Genomic DNA, 6145 nt, shown 5'->3' with positions numbered 1-6145 from the left:
TTTTTTTTTTAAATATTTATCTATTTGAGAGAGAGGAAGAGAGAGCACAAGCAGGGGGAGGGGCAGAGGAACAAGCAGGCTCCCTGCTGAGCGAGGAGCTGAATGCCAGGGCTCGGATCCCAGGACCCTGAGATCATGACCTGAGCTGAAGTCAGACGCTTAACTAACAGCCACCCAGGCACCCCTCTGATATTAAGCTTTAACGAGAAATGATAAAGAGAAGTATAAATTAGTCATGACTCACTTTGTAATCTGGTACAGGCCGCACCCTCTTACGTAAAATACAGCAAGCCTGTCCCTCTTTCCCATACACAACTACTGGGAACAGATGGCTTCGGAGAAATTTGTTTTGTACGATGAGCTTCTGAATGGTTTAATGCACTTTTTTACACAAGCTTTACCTCTAAACACAAGACCTTCAAATCCTTTATTTATCACACGATTAGGGGATGCCAACTCCTCTCATTCTACACTGACAAATCTCATGCCCTGGCCCTGGTCCATTTCTGCCTAAATTAACAAATGAAAAATGCTATAACTGGAGAAGAGGTTTGAAGGAAAAAAAAAAAAAAGCTCTTGATTGAGAGGTAGGAGAACCGAGTTTATTTCCTTTTTTGGCATGAACTGATAGTGGGATTTTTTTTTTTAAAAGTAACTTGGCCTCGTAAGGGGATTAACATAAGAATAAAAAAATTAAAAAAAAAAAAAAAAAAAAAAAAAAGTAACTTGGCCTCACTGACCTCAGCTTTCTTAGGAAAATAAATGGGTTTGGCTCAAAGGCTTCCTAAGGATTCTTCCCACCAAACTAGTTACGCAGTAGCTCAGATTCCTGATCCATTCAGCAGCACCTCTATTGGGGTTAAAAAGGGTGTGTTCTGCAAAACAGGTTTGAGTTTCACAGCTCAGTTTTTCACTTTCCTGGTTGTATTTTCTCCCTCTCCTCCACCAATTTCCAATTATCTTCTCACCACACACATTATCAGCTAACTTTGCTTCAGCTAGCATCCCCAGACTTCCTGTCTCTTTTACCTTTCGTTAGTTCTAAATTCTAATGTTCTCTCCTCATTTCTTCACCAGCTCCTTTCTCTCAGCCCTCAATCCTGTATCCAGGTTGTTAGCAATCACTGAACTGTTGCTTACGTCTTCAGCCTGCCACTTATCTATTTCTATTCCTGTACAAGACTTTGAAATATTGTAGTTTCATGATTGATTCTAACATCTGCTGAAAATTGACCCCCACTAGTTCTCACTTTAATGAAGGTTGTTTACTAAAATAAATAAAGAAGTATTAATCAAGAAGGTCGAGAACATGAAGAAGACCATTCAGGGGCCATTTACAAAGTTTTGACAGGTAAACTGACAATGTATTTCCTTAGGTCTCTAGGCCAGTAATTTCATTATGACTTGTTTACATACATAGACAGTTTTCATCTGCAAATCAGTGCTTCTCCTAATCAGCTTTTCTGCTATAAATTTCCTCACTCCCTGCCACTCAGCTTATTTCCTAGGAACAAGCAATAACAATGTAGAACCTCATAGAGCTCTCTGTATTCTGTGGTTCATGTTTCATTCTATTTATTCTACTGCTCTAGTCTCATTCACAAGGTATCACTATTCCTGATAAATACCTTTCCTACAGTAAACATGTTCTAAGGTGTGTACCCAGCAGCTAAGGTATGTCAAGCAACTCTGGCAATGATTCATTAGGAAATGTGTGCTTTAGACATTTAAGATTGCTTTTGGAAGTTTCTGTGATACACGAAGATAGTTCAAAACAATGTATGTACATGAAAACTCTCATTTCCCATTTCTGCATTCTCCTTATTTTTCTCCTACAACTGTATCTTTTTTCCTAGAATTGTACCTTTTTCTTTCAAGTCCTGGCATCCTTGGTTATCTTTCCAAATAGAAACTACTTTGGTAATTTTTTTTTCTCTAGTCTTCTCTAAAAAGTTCTCTGTTCTTCCTAGGCTAACTTGTCACCTCGCCACTGCTCTGTCTTCCAGGCAGCCTAGTGTGCCTTCCAGAATGTTTCATTGTTTACAAAACCTGTATCATTTTCAACATCTCTTCACCTCATTCAACTACTCCAAGGATAGCATACACCTGTAGTTTTTTTGTAGACAATCCTCATTCTATCACCTCCTAGGAATGGAGAAAGCAGTGGTTAGTTTCCATAAGTTTCCCACTGACATTCACATGCTTTTTTCTTCTACCTGCTGCAAGGATATCTTTTTCCTTGTAGTCAGGCAGCTCTCCCCATTTGCTTAGTCCCCAAGCTATTTCTCCGTACTTACTTAAAATTTAGCACATAGTTAACAGGTTTTCCTCTTTCAAACCCTAGTTTCTGCCATCATCCCTCATGATTACAATGTTCAAGTCATCTGATAGAAAACCTTAACTTACCTTTCAGTTTCTGGACATTCAGTTGCAGTTATTGTCTCTCTTCTTATGCCATTTCCAGAAATAGCTTCATTCTTGACCAGTTCATCACTCTAAAATTCTTCAGCTTTGAAAAATTAAAAAAAGAGTTTTGATTTCTTACTTATTTTATAAAAATAACAGTGTTCATTTTAGAAAATTCTAAGAAATCACAAATATATAAAGAAAATACAAATTCCCAGTAAGTTCATGATACTGGTAATTTGTATATTATATATGGACCTCTATATCTATCATCTATCTATCATCTATCTATCATCTATCTATCTATCTATCTATCTATCTATCTATCTATCTATCATCTATCTATCTATCATCTATCATCTATCTATCATCTATCATCTATCTATCATCTACCTAATCTATCTATATCTATCATCTATCTATCCATCTATCATCATCTATTTATTATCTATTGTATGTATGATATCTGGCTAGTTAGTTATTATCTAGTGATATAGCTGTCTAATTATCTATAATTCTTCCTCTTCACACCCACAGCCACACACTAACACACCTATACTAATATATAGGTATACATACATAATTTTGTCTATGTCTTCGTGAAGTGGCATAGAGCCTATTCTGGCCCAGCCTGCTAGGAATAAGCATGTGCTCTGGAAAATGACTGGGTAGATGAATTTTCAAAATTGTAATGGTATGGTCCAAGCCAATTTGAGCAAAGAGCACAAAACTTCAGACATACTAGCTCTCATAGTCTAAATGGAAGACCTCTTTAACTGTCTATAGCTCTTAAATAATTGCCAATAGTGTGACCAGCAGTGGCACAGCAACTGTCCTGAAGGAAATCCAAGCTACACTATGTTCTGTATATCTCCAGAGGACTTGGAGTGTCTGGAGCAGAAAGAATAGGTGCTTATGCTCACGTTGCCATCTTACACATTTGTCTCATTACAGGCAGCTCTCTCTGCATGTTTAAGTGTGGTTCCTTCTCATGCCTTTTTCTTCCTGCTATACAGAGATTTAAAAGAAATACATTTTGGAGGGCAACATACGCCTCCTAAATTTTTTATATAGTTTTCATAAAATTATTTTAACATTCGTGCTTTTTTATTAAATTTGAGGGTGACGTTCGGTTGCCTTAATTCTGCACATATTTTCATTGACTCCAAGTTGGTTATTTTATCTATATTCAACTTGGGTGGAAAGATATCCTTATAGTTCTGGTGTTTCCTAATAGGCATGTTGATGGAACTGCACTGCAGATTAATGGATCCCAACATCCAACATGCTTCTCAAGTCCCTCACCTAGAGCAGGTTACTTTGCTCTTTTTTTCTTGGAGAAAATACTTTTTATAGGTGTGTACTTCTTTACTAGCTGCCAATATTTTTTACACTTTTTTTTAAAAGATTTTATTTATTTATTTATTTAGAGAGAGGGAGGAGGAGCAGAGAGAGAGGGAGAGAGAGAATCTCAAGCAGACACTGCTGAGTGTGGAGCCCAATATGGGCCTTGATCTCATGACCCTGAGATCACAACTTGAACTGAAATCAAGAGTCAGACGCTTAACCGACTGAGCCACCCAGGTGCCCTTTTTAGATGTTTCTATACGTGTAACCACTTATAATCAGTAACTCCAGTGTAATCCATTTATAAATCCTCACATAAGTGGTCAACTACTATTTGGGAAAGGAACCAAGAATACTCAATGGGGAAAACTTAGCTTCTTCAATTAAGACTGTTGGGAAAACTGGATAATTACATGCAGAAGAATGAAGATGGACCCTTATCTTACACCAAACACAAAAAAACTAACTCAAAAAGTATTAAAGACACATATGAGACCTGAAACCATAAAACTCCTAGAAGAAAACATAGGGAGAAACTCATTAACATTGGTCTTGGTGATGACTTTTTGGTTGTGACACTAAAAGCACCATCAACAAAAGCAAAAATAAATAAGTTGGACTACAGCAAACTAAAAAAACTTCTGCATAGCAAAATAAGCAATCAACAACATTGTTGGTTTGTAAGCTCCTCGGTAGCTTCCTGGGTCTAATCAGAAACTGGCCCCTGAACATGGAGGGCAGGGAGAGACCAAAGAAAGAGGCAGGCCAGTCCATGTTCGTAGGTGGTGGCCGTTTTAAGAAGCAAAGGGAACTTGCATACAAGTCTTGTCTGGGGCAACAGCAAGACAAATGGATCCTTGCACCTGCCCCCTACAAATCTTAAAAGTCATCTTTTCAATGTTGCCCCCCAACATTCCACCCCTTGCAGCCAGCTCTTACAATCTCACATACTTCCCTCTTCTGCCATGGGCCCTGAGTGGTCAGCACGGGTTTCACTAGCACGGAAGTGGCTCTTTTGATGGCTACCTGGCTGCACTGAAGGCAGCGCTACAGCCACAGATCAGGCACATGCAAAAGAAAACAGACTAGACCACGATTCCCAAAATCAGTGACAACTTTTTCTATTCAGAGCTCCATGATCTGAACCCTAATATGCATATTGATCAAGTCCCCTAAACTGAGGGTCAGATCATTCAGGGTGTTTACATGTGTTCTCATGTGACTTAATAAAAAGGATTCATTCACATATTCATCAGGTATCAACACAACACTTCAGGTGACTCCTTGAGAGGGAATAATAATGCCTTTGGCTCTTAATTTTGGAAGACAGCTTTTCTCATGAGATACATTTTGGTGCTCTTTAAGGACAGGTTTTGTTGCTATTAGCTAAGGCTTGCTCAGTGAATTTAGTAAAGGCTTCTATGTGTGCTATCCCATCCTCCAGGCCAATCGAGGAGACAAAGATGGCTGCCAAATGACTGTAGGTGGAAAACAGTGTCCACCTGGCCTTGAAAAGAGGGAGGTTGGTGGTTTTAGGAGCCTGACCTGGTTTTACATACTGTACACATTAGCTGGGGGAGGCACCATTATCAGGCATAGATAAGCTGGGAATGGGATATGCCAGACCAAGACCCCCATCTTTGCCCCCTCTTTCAATAGAGTGTGCTCCATTTCAGGTATAACACATTTTAACAGGTCCAGCTTGAAGTAGGACAATGGGATACTAGTGGAGATTGAGTAGTTCCCCTTCACCCCGAGGTGTGAAGTAACTCACCCACCTTAGCAAGACGTCCCATTGTAAATTCCAATGTGCTCTCAGTGGCATAATATGTCGATCCATAGTGAGAATAAGGGGAATGGCTGTTTCCCACAACTTCCACACTTTCACAGTATTGGGTGCCTTGGCAGGGGTCCCCTGTCTGGCATATGAGGGAACAGGACCTACAAGTTGATCATTCAAGTGTATTAAAGCTTGGGACAATACTTCAGTCTACCTGGCCAAGGTGGTTTTATGTGTTAATAATTTAATCTGCTGCTTTAATTTTCCATTTTTCTTTTCTACCAACCCTTTTGCTTGTGGGTTAATAGGGGAGATGAAACCACCATTCAATGTCATGTTCTTTTGCTCAGTCTTGCATGCCATGGCTTTTGAAATGTGTTCCCTAAAGACTGTCTTGTCAATGAGGGTATCCATAGATTTTATTTCATTTTTTTAAGCACCTAATGGTGGTAGTCTGGTTTGCACACTAATAGGGAAAGTTTAAGTTAGGCCAGATGTAGTGTCCACACAAACCTAAGCATATTTAGAACCCTTATTCAGAGGGAGGGTGCCAATATAATCAATTTGCCAATCCCTCACTGGTTGGGAACTCAGGATTCTTTTGGTAGTAGC

Source organism: Mirounga angustirostris, unplaced genomic scaffold, assembly GCF_029215605.1.
Source record: "Mirounga angustirostris isolate CCGP_5_RB_7025 unplaced genomic scaffold, mMirAng1.0.hap1 SCAF_2, whole genome shotgun sequence".
NCBI classification, from domain to species: domain Eukaryota; kingdom Metazoa; phylum Chordata; class Mammalia; order Carnivora; family Phocidae; genus Mirounga; species Mirounga angustirostris.
The sequence above is the reverse complement of the archived record's forward strand: the minus strand, read 5'-3'. Positions refer to the sequence as shown.